This window comes from Spea bombifrons, chromosome 2 (genome assembly GCF_027358695.1).
Source record: "Spea bombifrons isolate aSpeBom1 chromosome 2, aSpeBom1.2.pri, whole genome shotgun sequence".
Taxonomy (NCBI): Eukaryota; Metazoa; Chordata; class Amphibia; order Anura; family Pelobatidae; genus Spea; species Spea bombifrons.
The window spans coordinates 132,849,235-132,870,447 of NC_071088.1; the positions used below are offsets into that span (position 1 = coordinate 132,849,235).

The window sequence follows — 21,213 nt, forward strand, 5'->3', positions numbered from 1 at the left end:
AATAATAGTATATATATATATATATATATATATATATATATATATATATATATATATAAAAGTAAAAAATCAGTGTGCGTTGTGTAGATTTTTTTAAATTGCTCCTAAATGCTGCGTAGTCAATGACATCCGCGTGACTCTTGTCTCGCATGCAGAAGCTGTATTCATACGCACCCATCCTATGCAGTGTCATACATATTCATGCGCGCGCGCGCAGTCATTCATAAACCCGAAGTGACACGAAGTATCGCTCCACTTAAGAGATAAAACTTTGAGTATTAACATTATTTTTTTTTTTTATGGGTCGTGGCACGGCCCGAAGACATGTCATTTTGTGGAATAGCTTCAACAGCGATGAGTAACCCGTCACATTATGGAAAACCCGCCACAGTCATTCCTAAACCTTTAACTAGAATTACCGCTTATATTTCCTCCAATAACGGAACGTATAATCGAGGTCAGCGAATTTAAAGGAACAGTAATGTCAGCATTTCTGGTTGATGTAAAGAATGAACCCCTTTCGGCAGGGTTGCTCTAATACTCAGCATGGCTGCTAAACCCCTCATCTCATACTTTCCCAACGGCACGACGGGGTGACACTGGGTTCAACCGTAATGCTGGCCCCAATGGGAAAAAAAGCCCACTAGGTCCACAGGTGTACCTGCATGCGCAGGGACTGGGTACTCTAATAGATAAACCTTGACTAAGTAATATGGAGGTATCTCTCGCTGAAACACGGCTAGTAGTTTGCTCCGCTAATCCCTGAAAATAATGGCCATGATCGTTGTGTCTCGAGGCGATGGGGATTTTTATGTGGCTTTTATGAATTACTCACAGCTGATTAATTCTGAATTTAATACATAAGCACATTTTGGTTGTACATACACAATATTGTGCGTTTTATGTTGAAGGACAAGAAAATAGAGACGTTATGAGCTTCTAAAAGGGCACGATGGAGGGACAGATGGTTATGAGTTGTGATGAAGAACTCTCCATCATTAAGAAGGTCACTTGGGAGGTATAAAATGTCATCCAACATTGCTATGGTAGGTGCTATTTACCATGATCCGGGTTTTGCCAGGTCTTCAAAGCAGTGTGAGAGGTCCAGGACATCGTGAGGAGTGATGTTTGGCTCTAGCTGCTACCCACCTAGGTCCCACCACCAACCACCCCTATCACATCTATAGGCACCAAGCCATAATTCCTTAACCGAGCCACGTCCCTTTCTGCCACCTATAAAGAGCAGGTAAGGGAGAGGTGATATATTGTTGGAGATGGCCCAACGTAGATGTCCATGTTGTATAATCAAGCTTTTGGATCTCATCTAATCATTAGCAACGGCAAATAATTCATTTTAATAGAAGAATTAACAGGTTATGAACACCTGGGTTTGTTACAGAAGTTAATACAACAACCATAATGGTTTTATACAATATGAAATAATAAATGAAAAGGCATCGTGTCTGCACTTTATGCCTAATAAATGTTTTATTTAATGGAATGTTTACCAAATGCATTGATACAACTCTAAATCACTTCCAATTTAAATTGGCAGAATTCTTTTTAATGTTCGCCCTCCGGCTTTAATACATTTTCTAGTCCAACTTTTTCAGATATTGGAATACACCAATCAGAAATGATGAGTGATGGATGCATTGCTATTCTATGTGCCCGTTGTTGCAAATGTTTCATTACGTTAGTCTACTTTACATTTATTTTTTGACAGGTTCCAGAAGAAGACATTAAACTCCTCATTATCATCGTGGCATATACAATGCTTGGTACACACACTGCATCTCTAGTGATCAAGATGGCACATTACACATAATGGACAAATATTATAATGATAACACTGTTTTGGTTGGTTGCTCTTCATAATATCTTCTACTACGACCCAATTTTGTTACATCTAATCACTAATATGTAAGGTTATTTCATTGAAAGGATTACTATGGCATAAGGACATACCTATCAACGGCCACAGTTTTTGTAGGACACTTCTCATTTTCCTGGGTAGCTGCCCAACTCTTCCACTTTTGCTCAAAGTGAGAGACATGGAGGAGTTGAGGAGATCAGAGGATCTCCTCAACTGCCTGCACCCGGTGTGGGTTGTTGCAGAACAGACCTTCATTGCATCTCCTGCATGGCCATCTTTTGATGCTTTGATTGATTCCAAATTTCCCAAAACTATCCAGGCATAACTGGGAACTTTCTGGCTCCGGCTACCAGGAGCCCACCCTTGCGCGATGCAGGTAGGAGGTCCTGTTGATGTTGAGGGCGGTCCCGCTAATGTCAGTGTGACACACAGAATTGTTGGAGGGGAAGTGGTCAGGGAGTAGGGCATACCGTACCACAATGCCGCAACACCGCTCCTTCGACTCGGAGATTCGAGAAATATTATATATATATGTATATAAGATATTGCTCAATCTTATCATTAGATAGTGATGTAGTATAATGCTGTTACCCCCGGGGACAACCGTCACGGATTAATAGCCCGATTCTTCTATTATGAGTTATAACACTTTAATGGGGGGATCTTCCAGCAGCGGGAGAGATGTTGATTTTATAGAAGGGTTAATGAGTAAGTACGTTATCAGATCATGGAGAAGGCAAGTGACTGCCCCCTCTATGGGTCCACGATCAGATAACCGGTTTAGCTTCTGATAACAAGGAACAGAGCGCTGATCCTCTGAATATCTAAGCTTCCCTGCGAAAAGAAGATTTGCAGATAAAATATTTAGGTAAGCCTCATGGACCTCGCGGATAACGGCGGTTTAACACATCTTCATTAACATTTGAAATATATACCGCTTATACTTATTTACAATTTGAAGCAAAATGTAAATGATCTTGTTGACTTCTTGGAAGATTATCTTGCAATTAGCAACACCATAAAAACTCACTTGTGATCTTACGGAAACCGCAGCGTTCTCCGGTCCTTAAAACGTCTTTATTTTAATATATTACACACGCAATAACTTTCAATTATCTTGCAGATGAATACATATTCATCTCTAGTGTTTGCATTACAAATTTAGTTTAGGAAATGAAATCAACGGTATTGTACAGTCCTGCGAATACCAGGACTGTTGGGAGGTATGTGACTACAAGCCATCCCTGTGCGTTCAAGAAGAAAACATCTGCCTTGAATTTTATTGGCATGGCAAGGGTGATAAGGGTTATGTTACTATCAAAATATTTAGTTATGTAATATTAATGTAATAACTGCCTCCGTTTGTACAGAAAAAAAATAATTAAAGATGACAATGATGTCATGCTGGTGCCAATTATATTAAAACCACCTGCAATTTTTGTATAATTTAAATAAAAAATATGTCATAAAAGATACCATTTTTTGTTACATCCTACATATTTTTTTTCTCTGAAAAACTTTCAGGCCTTCTTTAAAAAAAAAAAACCCACAATAATAAATACTGTAATTATGGAGGAAAATGTGACAAGAAAAATACGCTGCTTATGTTATTGATTTTTTTTACTGAAAGCAAATACATTTTCTTCCAGAGCTTCCATTTGTACTCGCTGCCCTCTTGTTGGAGTAATGTGGATCAATTATTATTATTGTTATATATAACCCCTTCACGTTCTGCAGCCCTGTACAATGGCTAAACAGGGCATAACGAGTAGTGCATCATGTAACAGTTAGGACTCTCTCCATCTCTCCTGTCCCGTATTACCAATTGTTTGTCTGCTATTTCTTCATGGATGTCACAACACTACCTGAAACTTAATCTTTCTAAAACTGAACTCATTATCTTCCCCCCCCTCCATCTCCACTACCTGAATTCTCTATCACCATTAACAACACGACTATCTCTCCTACTAACCAGGCCCGATGCCTTGGGGTCATCCTTGACTCAAACCTCTCCTTCATCCCTCACATTCAGTCCCTCGCCAGATCCTGCCGCTTGCACCTAAAAAACATCTCTCGTATCCGCCCATTCCTCACCCAAGAATCCACAAAAACCCTGGTTCATTCCCTTATCATTTCCCGTCTTGACTACTGCAACACTCTTCTGGTTGGCACTCCACTGTCTCGACTCTCTCCTCTACAGTCTATCCTAAATGCTAGGCTCATCTTCCTTGCACGTCGCTCCTCTTCTGCTTCCCCCCTCTGTGAATCCCTCCACTGGCTCCCAATTACCTTTAGAATTAAATTTAAGATCCTGGTACTTACATTTAAGGCCATCCACAATACTGCTCCTCCGTACATTTCTGACCTCATGCCTTATGTTTCTCTATGCCTTATGTTTGTCACCCCATTTCCCTCTAGATTGTAAGCTTGCGAGCCGGGCTCTCTCCACCTAATGTATCGGTTTGTCTTAGTCTGTCAATTCTTGTCTTGTCATATCCCTTGAATTTATGTATTGTATTAAGCGCTGCGTAAACTGTTGGCGCTATATAAATAAAGGATAATAATAATAATAATAATATTGAAATGTATCTTTCTTGTAGCCACAAGGGACACATTCCTCAACCACAGTTTCCTCAAAGAAGAAGAAATGTTCTAACAAGAGGTCATGGTCTAAAAACTAGAAGGTCAGTAATTTAGATGTAAGGTCAGGACGTTTTCTTCTCTTTTCTAAGAGGGTGGTAGATAAATGGAACAGCCTCCTATCATAAGCGGTAGAGGTTAATACAGTAAGGGAGTCCTGAATCAAAGACAAGATCAAGGACAGATGAAGACCCAAGTCTTGAATGGTCAGAATTGATGAGCTGCCATCGAAGTCTACATTTCTCTGTTTGATCCACATCACCACGCAATATAATGACCAACAAATGTTGGTTTCATTGTCTATGGGAGCAGGCATGGACTGGCCAAGGGGCACAATCCCAGTGGGCCACTGGCCCTAGGCCTATGTTTCAACTGAAGAAACCAAGTCATCCATGAAAAATTCCCACCACTTTCATAAGTTACTGCAAGAACATATCAATTCTGCCGACAGGCATCAGAAGAACTTGAGATAAACAGCACTTCCAACCTCCATTGGAAACACCAGCGGTCAGTCAGCTGAGGTGAAAATTATTTTACTGAAATTCCACTGGAATTTTTTTTTTGCTAAAAAAAAATCATTTAGAGAGCAGATTAGAAAAATCAGATTTTGAAATTCACATGGGAGTCCCTGACCTTCCATATTTACCAACGCGCTGATAACGGCTGAAAATAAACTTGGCTCTGTGTATTAGATTCCGGACAGATGTTCCTCCTTTTTATTAAATGAAAAGCTGCTTGATACAATATATCTGGCACAATATTAATGATAAACCATGTTGCTCTGCTTAATGCTGGTATCTTGAACAACTGCCATGGATTTCTAATCAAGCTCCTGAACCAAGAAACCTCTGTGGTCAGCAGTTTCTTCTGACATATGTTATTCCCTATTAAGTCGGAGAAAAATGGTACATCCAACTACCTACGCAAACACGTAATGAAATTATAGATAGTCTTGTATGTGCTTTAACATTTGGAGTAACTCGTGAAATGCAACAAGATAGACAGCAGGGGATTCTGAATTCTCACGAGCCAGAAGGTAAAAGTTGCCCAGGGAAACCTTTACTACATTCTTTTATAGAATATAAAGTATTCTTTATTTCCTAAGCTGAAGTGATGGGCCACCATAATTATTTGGGGATGGATTTTGAAAATCAAATTGTAAACAAATATTCTATTAGGTTTGGCATCACCCACTTGTCATCAGACACTTTAGTGAACGTTTTTCATGGTTCCTCTCCAACAAACGAAGTAGATACGTCATTACGGGAGAGGGATTATCGGCTGATCACAATGTTAATGACCATTAATGTCACTCAGAAACAATAAGGCTGGAGTCGGATGTGGTGGAGCCATCCAGGTCAACATGTTCACAGAATATTTTATCGTTTTTGACCAAAGCGCTAGAGTACTTAGCTTAGATACGTTTATTTACCAGGTGAAACTGGTGGCTTTATGGAACTACCCTAACATAACCACCATGTCTAAAATCAAATGCATGCATTAGCAAGACCAAGTGAACTAACTACATCGTTTTTTATGGCTCGTGGATGAGCAACTACTTATCTCAACAACTAAGATTCCAGACCTCCATGCCCTGACAACCCCAACATAACCTTCCCATCCACCCTTTCTGGCACTAACACCACCTTCCCATCCACCCTTATTGGGACTAATGCCACCTTCCCATCCACCCTTTCTGGCACTAACCATTCTATCCACGCTTATTGAAATTAACACCACCTTTCCATCCATCATTTCTGGCCCTAACACCACAATTCTATCCACACTTATTGGAACTAATAGGACCTTTCCATCCACCCTTATTGAGACAAACGCCACCTTCCCATCCACACTTTCTGGCACTAACACCACCATTCCATCCACCCATATTGGAAGTAACACCACCTTCCCATCCACCCTTATGTGGGTCTAACGCCGCCTTTCCCATCCACCTTTTCTAAATCTTTTCTTTTCTTCATTCCTACACATCAATATTTGTATTATGATATACCAATAAAACCTTCTCAAAATGTATTCAAACGATGCAAGTGTTGATATGGCAACGCTATATGTATCAGAAAAGTAATTCTTTTCATCACCCCTTTTATATTGTTTGTGGCTAAGGAAACACAGATGGTTCTTATTGTGCAATAAGTTCCAAAACACATAAATAATATATTTCAGGGGGAAAAAAAATACTTGGCATTCCTTTGCGGGTATAGAGACAACTATGTTCTGGTATTTTCAAGTTCACTTCATTGTGCTTGAGGATGCTTAATGATAGTGCGCTGCAACTAAATAACAGTTGACAAGCAAGATACATGCCATATAATTCACATCATGGACCACGCGACCTCTAACCCTCATGATGCCACCACGGTCTTCTACGTTCCCAACCTCTACTTAGAAGGAATATTGTGTTTCACCCTACACTTAAACATAGCACAAGCATCAAATCCAGAAAGTATGTAATTACGTTCGAACAAATGAAGAAGAAAAAAAATCCACATATTTACTACTCCCTCTGAAGAGCAAAATATATAATTTTCCTGAGGTTCCATTCAGCTCTGTGTTCTAATCCGGCGGTTATTTGTAGTCTACAACTACGCAGACGTCCTCGAAAACCATAGACTGCGTCCGTCCAATTTATGTTACGGTGAAAGGCGTTGTTAAGTCGGAATAAAATTATGCCCTGCTTTTGATATTTGTGTCTTTTTTTTGTTCACTGATTGGAAAATGGTTGATCCAATTGCTTTTTGCTTGAGTAACGCTGTGGGAAACTTTCCCCCCAAACTATTATTCTCGTTTAAAGTAGTTTGCTTTGTGGCATATAGAAAGCACGTAAGGCTGAAAATGGAGCGATTAATGTCTATAAGTCAACTTAGGACACATTTGGTACTACATTTTTTAAAGGTACTACTATCCTCTAGTGTTTCATCTGATAATAATCCCTTAATGACACAGCCCGTACATGTACGGGCTTAAAATGCATTGTTTTCAATGGGTTTAGGGACCGCCCATTGTCCTTAAGGGGTTAAGATGCACATGCAGCAAGTTTTCTAGCTATGTCACACACAATCTGGGTAGAGTTAGAGTGGCACAAGTGGTTCCATCATACTCCCCAACAGTCCTGGTTTTCTTGGGACAGTCTTGATTTTGGGGCATTGTCCTTCTGTCTAAGTTTGCTGCCCCATTGTCCTGCTTTTGCGGGCTGTGGGGATCATGCGCAGGTTGGGGAAATGCTCTGATCTCCCCTGAGTGGCCCACAAGGTTGCCATGCCTTCCATCTTGCCCATTTTTTTCGGCCAGCACCCCCCACAACACAGGAGCTTCATGTTGATGGTTCATTGCATCGTCAGAAACGTATACATGATACCCAGGTTTATTTAGTCTTCTATTTTTCCATTACTTTTACTGCACATAAATATAATAAAAAATAATAATAATAATTAAAATCAAAATCAAAATAATAATATATTAATACTACAAATAATAATGTATTATTATTATTATTATTATTATTGTAATTAGTGATATGGCAATATCCGTTCAAAAAATAATCCATAGCTGTTTTAAATTATTTTAAATAAAATGGCTACCCAAAAAACACGTACATTTGTGAGACGCTCCGTGCTTATCTCCTCTATTTCGTGAAACCCCCATTAATTCCCATCTAACACACCTGCTTCCTTTGTTCCGTTCTGCATTGTAAAGCATTTTTTCTTTTGCGACAACATGCCCTTTACCTCACCTACAATCCTTCCCTGCCATTTGTTCTGGCTTTGCTTTACTATATTTTATTTCTTAAATCACATAAATCTTAAGTGTTCAGCTTGTTCCTCCCCTTTACATGACCTACCCCATCCGACCTTGGACTCCTGCCTGCGCCTGCTTCATCTTTCTTCCTGAATTCTATTGTTACCCTCCTGTGAACCTTGTAAATTAGGCCCATGTTCCAAGAGAGACAGTAACAGTTACCGTAACGATTTTATCATATGATAATACTTAACGTATATTCTTATTCTCTTTTAGAGTCCCCGTCTCACCAGCTCATCACGCTAACCATGGCTAAATAATTCCTTGCAGAAAATGTGACTTTTTATAAGACTCTAAAGGAAAACGTAGAACTATTTCTATACAACGGACGGATCGCCCCCCTTGGGTTCAAAGTACCTTTTGCTTGCAGCCATGTATATGACGTGTGATGAAATATTATTGCCATTATTAAAGGGAAAGTCGTTTGTAAGTACTTATATTCCTTTTTATTGTTCGAGGAATGCTTGTAGGAAAGCAATGGAAGCGCAAAAAATAACGTATTTATTAACAAATATTTGGCTCTATTATTTTTTGCTTTTTTTCTGTATTATTATTATTGGTAATCATTTTGTAAAAAGCCCAAGGTATGTGAACAATAGCATTTTATTTAGGTGAACGGGTAATTTCTCTTTAATGTTGTGCCATTCGTTTCGGCGACGATCAGCAGATTTGTAATTGCCAGATGCTAACTCGAGTACTTCATTTCTATTAAGATCCCCCGAGATAATAACTTCCCGTTTTGCGATGGCACATTTACGCGCCTTTAACAATATTTTTCCAAGTTTCTATCTAATTACCATTCGGGGGGCGCATCGTCGATGTTCCTCCATAAACAAGAGCCAAACAAAATAAAACTGGGTGGGGAGGGGGCGATGGTATTATTTTTCTGAACTCTTACCTCCTGTACCGGCGCGTTTTTCTGAAATAGATATTTCTTTGACAAGTACACATCATATTTTGGCAACAAGCTTTTGACAGCGCGGCTCTGTTTAGCTTCTCCTAGCCGTATATATATATAGCGTAAAGTCAAAGTAGATGACAATATCTGACTTTCTATCAGAAGGGATTGAATTCGTAGTTTGTATTAAATTGGGATTTTTGGCAAACATCGTAATTATCGATTCCATGGGCTACGTGGAAAAATTGCATTATTACATTATATTGATATAGCGCCAGCGGATTCTGTAGCGCTGTTACAATAGGGCGCAGTGAAAATACCTAATATCATGAAGAGACGTACAGCGCTACGGAATTTGATGGCGCTATATAAAACAATAAATAATAATAATAAAATGGTTTGTATGTTTGTTTACATCAATTACTAAGGTTATAAAAAATAAGAAAGTAACATACGCCATCATAGTACCTGTCCCACCATCGTGCTTTAGAAGGCAGTGGGTATCGTGCTCCTTTTGGGGAGATCCTCCGATCGACCCTGACCGGCCTAGGGAGCTGTCAAACCAATGAAGAGACCTCCATTGGAGCTTTAAAGATGAAAATCGACTCTACTGAATCAACCTCGATATGGAAATCTGCCCAATTCCATGAAAAACTCAAGGAACCGGTTGGTTAAATGACCTGCTCGCGCAGGTTGATCTTCCTGATGATGCCAGTGGGCCGTTCCTTGCGGAATTGTTTTAGTTTTTACTTTGTTAGGCTTGGTCGATAAGCATGGGAAGTCAGACATATTAATTGGCTGAAAAGAAAGCCTGTTCATTTTATAACCTATAAGCATGTGACGGCGATGCTGACCGCAACGTTCTCTGACTTCCTCCTCTGTGATCTGGAAATTCTTGCTGCTGATTGGCTGCTTCAAGCAGCCAATCCGTGGCAAGAAAATGCTTTTATTAAAATCAATGGGAGTATGTTCCATGCATGCGCACAGGTATAGCCATATCTGGGAACTTTCCGGGCTGCTCCTATGGGTCACCACCGGAACAATACGGGACTCTGGGTAGCCGGAGCCTTACAGCTCCCAGGTACGTATATAACGCACAAGGAGATGCGTTTGGCCGAACACATCACATGCCTGGCTTTAAGCTCGGGGGTAAATTCATATGGGGGGATCCTGCTAAAGGGACACAACAGAAATTTAAAGCGCGCATGGCTGGAATTCCATACTATACTTACTATAATTCCAGTGACGTTTTGTGATAAGCAGACTAGAGGTGAGGAAAGGCAATAAAATAAATTCCAACACTTGCAAAATATGTAAAAACATTTTGAGGAATTTTGGTTCATTTTGATGATTTGCAAGATTGCTCTGAGCTTTCTCTCAATTTGTTACAAAGCAGCACAAGCTGTGACAAGCGTTAGCACCCAAGTGCCTGTAATTAGGCAGATCCAGAAGATAGATTTCAAACATAACAGAAAAAGACAGCTTGTAAGATTTTGTTTTACAAAATAATATATATATGTATTAAAGGAGAGTGTTTTAGTCGTCTAGGAATACATTTCAAACCATTCTAAAGAATTAAGGTCTGAATGACATCAGCACCGATATCCGGACTTAAAATTAACCGGGTGTCTAGAGGGTATCTACAATACAGTTATTACAATAAAGGAACATGATGGGGTCCAGTTTAACCCTATAGATTATCTCTTCCATAGGTTTTTTACGAAAATGCTTAGCAAGGTCTTTCTTTCTAACTGCTCACATACATTTTAACCTTTTGAGCGCCGGGGACTGGGCACGTTTTCCCCTGTTGGAGGCCGGGACAATTTTCAAAGTTTTTTTTTTTTTATTTGTTTTCCTTGATAAATTAAGCTATTCAGCGATAACTAGTTTAGAGCAGACTAGACATCCTATCACGTGATATAGTGGTAAAAAATATACAAAACCACCAACAAAATGTAATTTTCATCTATTATTTCCACATAAATGCCAAAGGAAGTACTAAAAGCAACTGAAACGATGTAATTTTCTTGAAGGTTCTCACCAATAGGCATAAAAGCCTCTGCTGGACCCAAAGAGACTCGGAACACAAAACTGTGAAATGTGTTGGAAAATGGGACTGCATAAGTGTGTTCCATGAGTGACATCACAGCCAGGCACACATATTACGGGCTACACATGATGTGATGTCACAACACTGCTACCCCGCTCAGTGGGTATGGGTGGTCTACCGCTTCGTGGCTAACCTGTTGTTATTCCTGAACGCTTCCAATAACAGCAATCACAGAGGACCGGGGCAGATCTATTAGGGCAGAAACTTCAGAAACTGACTTGTGGCACCGATGGCATCCCATGGCAGCTCCACATTTAAAGTCACTGAGCTCTTCAGTACGACCCGTTTGTCTGCCGATATTTGTCTGTGGAGATGGCCGCCTATGGGCTTTATTTTATACACCTGTTGTGACTAAAGCACCTAAACTCAACAATAAGAGGAATGTACACACACTTTTGGTCATACACATACCCTGGGAACTTTCCAGGTTTGGCTCGAGCCCCCTGAGTCGAAACCTAAATCCTCCAGGTTGCGGAACCGGGGTCCTGACATGCCCCACTACTGGTCCGTTTCCCCCTTAACTGGTGGTGTGTCCAGCGACATCAGCAGAAATGCCCATTACATCATCGGGTAGTGTCATGTCCTACAAGGGTGGGTTCCGGGTAGCTGGAGCCCAAAAGTTTCCAGGTATTGTTATATAGTGTATACACATATATAATATATATGCAGTATAAAATAATAATGGGACGTCTGAAGCCCACATTATGTGCATACTATGGGGACGGCCATCTTAACTTCCTGTTCTCAGGATCTGCTTGGTTTCCCCCCAACATTAACTCGTTTGTTAGGTTTCTGATTGAGGTTGATTGGTTCAAGCAGCCTTAGTAACGTTTGGGGTGAAGAAAAGGAAAGGACAGAAAATTGATTAGGTAATTCTGGCTCTGCCACAGGCTGCCGCCGATCCCGGCCTCCATGAAGGAAACTTCTAAACACAATATTTCTCAAAAAAGCACATAAATCAATGTACTTATTCTAAAAGTAGTGATGGTAAAAGTTCTCTATAACCGCCATGTCTCGAAAACGAGATTGTAGCTTAAAGGATCCCACTCGCGACCAAAAGCTGCTACGCGTGCAATTTCCATAATGCTAGGTTTGTAACATTTCAGCATTTGGTTCCTAGATAGTAAGTTGTAGCATCTCTGGTTACTATGGCAACTAGTACAGAAGACATTGGGGGGGGGGAGAGAAATCCATTTTAATAACCCAAACAGTTGGTCGACTGACTGCAGATATCTCCTAAGACAAAACATGCTGCACGGAATAAAATAAAACCGCTACTTAAAAGAAAAAAGCCTTCAAAAGAAAATATTTTGGTTGCAATCTGCCCACCACCCCAATAATAATAATAATACAATATATTGCATGTTCTATATCCTCAGTGTTCTCCACCTTTTGTATTAGTGGCATTAACTGGGGCCATAATTACACTTTTTTTTTTTTAAGCGATTTGTCATCATTTTACAATTTTTTTCCAAGTCAAATGTACCGTTTATAAGAATCACTGAAAATGGCCTTGGTGGGTCCCGATTCCACAAAGGACCAGGAGTGATAGGGGTTTGAGTCCATACACCGTTCTTGGTCTCGTCTCAGCTTCAGGAGCCGTATGCCTATCCCATGCATGTTTAAATTCCATTTATCTACCACCCACTCAGTTAAAGTTTTTTTTAAAACGGCAGAGTTTACCAGAAAGTTAAAGATTTTAGTGCATTATGAACGGCTAGTAAGCTGCACCTGCAAGAAAAAAGAGTGATATTGCTAGATTCCTGGAAGCGAAGCTCGACAGGGGTTGTCCATCAAAACATACATTCGTGTCGGGGAGATGAAACATTCAGCTCAGCTGCAAGCTCGCGGGTCACAGAATTCACCCCAAAAAGTTGTGCGTATTACAATCTCTAAGAATGAGAACGTCAGCCTTTATCCACCACGCACACTCTATTCAATATTTAACCCATGCGGGACATTGTCTGCTTCCACTGAAAGGGTTAAAGGAAAAAAACAGAATGGTGTTCAGCAAATGGACAGCAGAACAGTCCCCACGCTCAGCCGTTGAAGCCACATGTACCCAGTGGGTGGATATATCCTGATACCAGATCACTTTTCAATGAATTACCCCGTAACCGTAGAAACTGACTTGCAAAAAAAACTAAACAAAAAAAAAAAGTGAAGCAGAAGTTGTTTTCCTTAGTAACGTCCGAGAATACGATTTCAAAATGTAAGTATTTTTTTTAGACGTTATTTTTATTTAAATATTAGATTGTGTCTCTAATTTGGAGCTCTCTCCCTGGCAGCCAGATCTTGTTAAGAGTCGCGCATTCTACGCCAGGGAAACCCACATTCTCTTTATGCCGATATACACGAGGGATTGGGCTCGGCTACTGAATCGGATATCAAAGCGCACCCAAAATATTCAAGATGAAACCTCGCTTTGCTACTGTGCTAAAAAAAAATCAAATAAAAAGACCATGAACGCCCAAGTAAAAAAAAACAAAAAAAATCAGAGCGCGTCCCGCTCTCTCTAACAGCAAAAAACGGATATCTGGGACAATCTCTGAATAAATTAACTGGTTTGAAAACTAAAGTTTCTCATCCCATCCCCCTCCATCATCCATCTCAACCCCCCCCCCCATGCTCCCAATTAAAGGCAACTGTTAAGTAAAAGAACAGAGAAAAACCCGCTCAAGCGATACAAATTTAACCCATTCTCTTCCACGGGGGGAAAAAACTCCCCTCAAAACATTACAATACATTCTATTGCATCGTCAGCAAAAAAAAGGCAAGTGCTACCGAATCGCATGGAAAATAGCTGAATTAAGACAAATACAAGCATTTCAATATTTCGCAAAAAGATGGTACAAATTAACCCCTCCGCTGCGGGAGATGGTGGCCGTCAACACCACGTGCTGTAATATATTGTTTAGCCTGCTGAGTAGTTAAATATTAACTGTTTAGGTGAATGAAGGAATGCAGTACGCGTGCGTTTGTGTGTTCCGCAACCTTCTGGCAAAAAGTAAGGATCGCCGCTAGAAATTCTTAACCAGTTATGTGCCAAGGCTGCAAGCATCTGAATGACTAAGAGTACCGTTACTGCTCCGAGGTGCTATACGAGGGTTAATTTCATTCACGAGTACTTCTTCTAACCTGCTGGTTTGCCTGTCAAGATATTTGGGAGATTTCCAAAATATTTTTTGCATGTGACACACAGTAGGCAGCGGTTTGTTACATATTCACCATGTCCTGTCCCGGATGGGGGGAGGATTAGGGTTATTGTACCCTTGACCCTAGCAGCACCTTACAAAAGAATGCCCCTGCATGCAGAGCAGCTCAGAGGGGAGCACCGGGGCTGCAACGCTGGGGGGGGGGCTGGCTCGGAGAACAAGTCAGCAAACAGTGAGGTTTAAGAGTTCACTAAATCTCTTTGCCCTTGTGAATTACTCTTCTCCATGTATGACACTGCATGGTGTCAACGGTAGCCATCATTCACCCACCAGACCGAGAAACTTTCATTTAAATAAAGGGGGGGGGTCCGGTGGTCTGACTTTTCAATAAAAAAAAGCATTTTACGCTGGGCAATTAATGCTCCGGGCAGCGGATAATATACCGCTCACTATGGACATTACGACTGCCCTACGTATAGGAATGATTATTAACCATTTCTGCGTGCTTTGGGAAATCGTGTCTGGAAAAAAAAATTGCCTATTAACTGATACAACAGACAACATATATTAAACCTAGGTCATGACATATATATATATATATATATATATATATATATATATAATGACTCAGGTTTAAATATATAAAAATAAAATATAAAAAAAAATATATTAAATAAAAATATTATGATTATTGATATAGAAACATAAACACACACACACATATATATATATATATATATATATATATATATATATATATATACAGATACACACGCACATGAACACATATATACACATATAGCCATACATTAGAATGAAATGCACTTTAATCTGTATATACCTTGCGATTGCATATATACATTTAATACATTATACATTAAACCCCACTTAAGGAATGAATAAAAGCAAGGGCATAATTGTGTATTAACACTATACATCCCCACAGTATGTATGGAGCCACAGATCAAGCGCTGGCTGTGGATCTCTAGTGACACAGACCATGCTGATGCAGCCTGTGAAAAGCACCTGCATATACAGTAGCCCAGTTGTGTGCTTTTGACAGGCAGGCAAGTGATGGCCACACCAAGCAAACGGCAGGCAGGGGCTGCCCCGACCCCCGTCTTCCGTGATACAAAGTTTCAATCCTTACCCGGGCAAAGGTGGAAACTTTCCATGTGCTACAATGTGCAGCGGATACATAAAACATAACACAAAAGGCAAGCAGGCAGGCAGGCAGGCAATAAAAGCACATACCAAGAGCTGCTGTCAATCCACTCTTCCTTGAGAGCTGGGGGCAGATCTGTGCATTAGATGTTAGTAAATACCCATTAGAAGGTAGAAGGCTTTGCCATGCTGGTCTCCCAGGTCAGATCGCACGCGCGCAGCCCCGGTGCTGTGGCTGCCTATACACTGTGATCCTGCCTATAGCTCCAGCCTCTGCTACACGGATAATTCCCAACCCACTAATCACAGCGCAGCCTACTGGGGAACCCTGCCTGCATCTCGCCTTCACTTCCATTCCTCCCTCCCTCGCTCTCTTCTTTTTGTCTGTCCCTCCTTTCCGCACGTATGTCTAAATTTATTGAGCGTTAATAGATTTACTTAGCACTTTCCAGTTTACAGTATAATAAAGGGGAGGTAGAAAAAAAACACTGCCGGATAATAAGTAACGTAGTCTGCGGACCTGGCTGGGGTGCAATAGGTATGAATACATTAGGAAAGAAGATCCCTGTCCCGTGGAGCTTACAGTCTAATTGGCACTGTAGCGACTTGGTTACTTCTTTCTCTTTCTCCTTTTTTTGCGCTCGTTCTTTTCTAGGGACCACCAAGCTGTAGATCACTCAAAGATACAAAGTCAGATCTCTGCCGCTGCAGCTTCTGGAGGAGCCGTGCACTCAGCTATTGCCAAAGAACAGAGACACGCGCTGACGATATCGAGAAATCTGTGATCATGTTGCAAGGATTTATTAAAGGCTAGTTAACGGTACGACCATTAACGTTTTCTGGCTTTCTCATCCGATTTAGGTTGATTTTTAAACATTTATTAAGAAAAAAAAGGCTTCATTTTAACACTTAAAGCCCCAAGGATGGGGAATATTTATTTTCCAATAACGCTGACCGGCAGAAGGCTGCTAAATGATTAAACTCTTTGGTATTCAAATGGTTAAAATGTATTCTAATTATCAGTATTCTTATTAATTATAATACATGATTTTATATTTAAGAAGGATTTCTGTAACTGGTAGAGGAACAGTGATATTGATTTACACGGAGATGGGGATAATAATCACAATGATATAAATTCCCTTTAATTATAGAATAGTATTGTTCATTCTTCTTTTTTTATTTGTATAGGGCCATCATCGTCTGAAGCGCTGTACAAGCCAGGTCTTAGTGAGTAATAAAGATACTCTTCCTCATTAGTCTTCTTCAGGGACGGGTTCTTGATAATTATTACCACGCACTATTATATTTGTAAACCAAATATATAGCTAATAATGCTAGCTTTAATGCTAAAAAAAATGCTTATTTTTAGTTGTTTTTCCACCTTTCTCAGGATTAGCCTAGTTTTTTTAGGGCCCTGAGAGCAAAGTGATTTGTAATGCAAATATATAAAATAAATTATACATAAACAAACTCCAGCCGACGCGCTGCTTCCCCAATGAGAAATTCCAGGTCGCGGGGCGCACTGCTTGCACCACTCCTCGCCCACTTCTGCTCCAACCTCGGGCAGTTTGCCTGCGTGTGGGGCTAGCCCCACAAACAACGAGAGCAGGAGCGCCCAACGATGTCAGCAGGACCACCCAACAATGCTGGCGAGACCACCCAACAATGTTGGCGAGATCACCCAACAATGTTGGCGGGACCACCCAACAATGTCGGCAGGCCTGAAAATGGAGGCTTCTGGGTAGCTGGTGTGGAACGGCAGAGGTGGAACACTTGTGTGAAAAGAAAAATGTTCTACTACTACTACTCTGGTTCTGTGTGAGCTTGAAGATATCATCTTGGTGGAACCACCCTTTGATGGCCACATAACTCACCCTTTCCAAAAGCCGACATTATCTTTGCTATATTTAGTGTAGCTTTAGCCCCCTGTTGTATTTTGGAAGAGCTAAAAAAAAACACATGGACATTTTCCTATTCATGTTTCTGACATTACAGACTACAAGCAATTTTATTCTGCTTTCTATAATGATCACTGTTGGCCTTGGGCTAAGCGGTCTTCTGCAGAGTCTGAAATTCATGTTCAAAAAGTATATATATGTTATAACGGTGCCATTAGAGGGTAGTTCATGTCAGTGGAAAATAAAATAAAATTATGAAGCCTTTGGATACACTGCAACATTATATACGTCATCATCGCTGAATAATAAGCAGGGTTGACACTGGCTGCTGTGCTAAGCTGCTAGAATGAAGGCAATATATATATATATATAAATATATATATATATATATATAATATAATATATAATATATATAATATTTATAATAATATAATGTTATTGCATTACAATATTACCTATATAACCCATGAATGCAAATTCCCTTTTGACTTGTCAGAAGAGATTAATGGCGCTGAACTATGAATGACAGACTCACTACATGCTGCAAATAATACAAGGGCAGAAAGAAGAGACTCATCAGACATCAGGGCTTTACAGGGATTTCTGTCCATTTAAATTACATTTTTACTCTTAATTTGTTAATAATTCACCGGTTAAGTGGGGCATGATTACCGTTTTTGTGCAGTCAATTACTCTACTTGAATAATAATTAAAAAATACTAGTTTTTATTATTAAAAAAAATTAAAACAATTAAAATAAATATTTATTATGGGTATGATTTTTGTATATACAAGTATGTTTGTGTTTATTGTATTATTTTCATGACATTGTTGTAGACCCAGAATAAATAAGGAATACCGGCTACCAAAGGGGGCCAGCACGGCACAGGGAGGAATTGGTGGAGGCTGCATCTATCCTTGATAACATCTCCTTGGGTGAAATAGGACGGACTAATTTAATTATATGACTTTTATGGTGCTTTGTCAATGTTAGCTGCCTCATAAATGCCTGTATGGAGGAACTGCCACTCAACGAATAAAACCATATTTAAATTCAGCTCATGTATGGTTCATGTAGCACAATAATTGAATCCTACATATAATGAGGCTATGGTATTTTATCTGGGATTTTTCAAAACAAACAAACTATGCAACCCAAACTCTAATGGGCAGCGTATTTAACCAAAAGCAAATGTTCTACGTCAAATCTATAACCAGCCATATATGATGGCCCAAAAACTCTTACTCCCATTAAAATGGGCACCACAATAGAATAAATAAGGTACTATCTTTTATCTGCCCAGCACCTGACCTTAATTGTTCAGGCGCTGGACTTAAACACTGCGGCTCGTGCTGCTCTGCTTGGCACCCAAACGCTCAGCATTTGACCACCATGTCTACATGTCACCAACGGGTGATTCTGGTTACATTCTGAAAGACATCTTTCATATGGTTACTTAATAGACGTGCAAATGGGCCCAAAATCTTTCGGTTCGTCTTTGGCCCTTTAGTTTTCGGTCAGTGAATTCAGTTTCCTGCCCGTTCATTTTGGACGAACATCAGGAAGTAAACATGAGGTTATTGTAGCGCAACATAGCAGAGATCCTGGTAATGTCCTCTCCCCAATCCTCTAATCGGGGTAGAGCACGTCAAGGGAAGTTCTGACATTTTGACAGGTTTACAAAGGGTTATCTTGGGGCAAAATGGCGGCGCTTCCTGTGACATCCTGTACACTGACTCTCCAATCGAGGTTGAGCATGTCACCAGAAGGTTCGCAATTTCCACAGAAGAAAAAAGAGAGGAAAGAAAAAATAGGGGAGAGAAGAACAAGATGATGCGAGACATGGAAGTGGAGCTGCAAGCTGTTGTGTAATGTGACTCCCCTGTAGGGCCTGTGGTTGTCAATAGCCCAGAAGAAGAGCTTTGAGTATGTATCTAGCTGCCATGTTTGTAGGCATCATACAACACAGGCCAGCCAACAGTGGGCTCAGAAGTCCTCCGTTACCATTAACCGCCATGGGGCATGCTTACTCATTAGTGTAATTTGAGAGGACAGTCACCGGAAGGCATGATGTAGACCAAATAAAGGTTCTCCTTCTGGGCTCGTCTGGCACGGTGAAAAGAAAAACACAAATGTGACAAGAGCTTCAGTGAGTTTAAGGCCACAGGGAGACCAGGTCCCCAATCCTCTTCTTCTGAGGGTGTACTTCCCCAAAGGGGATAGTCTCTTCCTTCCCTCCCAGACCGAAACCAAGAAAGGGCCGGATCTTCTAGGGTTTTCTCCGAAGAGGGAAAAAAGGGGGAATGATGGCCAAAAGGCTGAACTACCCTCACACACCACATAGACACATGGAGCCCCCTGGCTACCCCAATCCCAGGGGACCCAAAAATCACATCCCAGGCTTCTAGAGCCTGCTCGACATTAAGCCCAAAGGCCCATGCTTTATCTCTCTCACACGTACTTACTTGATCTTAGCCAAAAGGCCGAGAACCACACTGCATATGTGCCTCTCGGACATACGTGACACCTTAACAGTCTTGACCTTTTGTGCGCCTCGGAAGCCAAAGTTCATTTTTATAGCTGTGGATCGGATATCAAAGCAAACACAGAATAAATGTAAGATTCTTTTCAACCATCAGTCAAAAATCATGGATATTATCTTAAACGAAAGTCTAAATTTAAGTCTAAAGCGAAAAGCTCTCAATCTTCAAAACAGAAATCTGGGACAATTTCTGAATAAATTAGAGGATGACAAGCTAATGTTTTTTACGACCAACCTCTCAGTTAATGTGAAATTTGTAAAATATATTCCAATACATAAGAATAAAATAAATCAGCACCGCACGGTTTGATATCGTGGCAATGAAAAGGCCGAGTCAGCTGGAAATGTGGAACCAGGTTTCTTAAAGGTGCTGTTCCACCAATTTAACCATCTTGTAACTAAACGCTACATCTTAAACATCATTAATCGTACTGGTGAATAACCTAATTCTCCCCAGAAATATGGAGTAAAGTCAAATTTTACTTCAATCATATGTTTTTTTGCAGGGAATGATTAATAGTCATGTGATGCAAAATCAAGCTTTGATAGGCTGTCACTCTATAAACTGTAGAAAAAAAACAGTTTCTTGAACTTTTTCTGGGTTTTTACATGATTACATCTTCAGAGGAAATAATTAAACGACAAATCTTCTTTAAAATCCCCCTCAAGTCACCACTCAGCTATCATAAGCATTAAAGTGTATATGCTGGCTGGAGTGTCCCTCAAATCTCAAAGGGTTGTGGAAGTACAAGGACAGTACTGGTATTTGACCAGTTTGCTCTATCTAGGGTCTCACATCGATGATAATGTAGGCAACCATCTTTTCTCCTTCATCTGAATCACAAATATAATTGCACTTGCTGTTGTACTGAAGGAGCAGGAGATAGTTGTGGGAGTTTATGCACCTTACACCAGTGACTCAGTATAGCCAATTTTTAATTGGTCCCAACTGGTTCCAGTGCGTGAGTAGATTCTTGGAGTTATGTATATAAATAGGTAACGACGTCCGTAAGTATCCTGTATTTGTCCCCCGAGATGTACCGCCATTGCCAAATGAACTTATACCCGTGACGTATACTTTGAAGTATATTAAATGTGCCATAACTGAAG

At 40.3% G+C, this 21,213-nt stretch overlaps 1 protein-coding gene across 1 annotated transcript in view; it reads right to left on the minus strand.

The window, feature by feature from the left end:
• Positions 1–16,015, minus strand: part of FAT3 (FAT atypical cadherin 3) — a 259,360-nt gene extending 243,345 nt beyond the window's left edge. The window contains exon 1 of the mRNA XM_053456544.1: positions 15,750–16,015. The gene's annotated coding sequence lies outside the window, so the exon portion shown is untranslated. The remainder of the gene's footprint in view (positions 1–15,749) is intronic.
• Between the last annotated feature and the right edge of the window lie 5,198 nt (positions 16,016–21,213).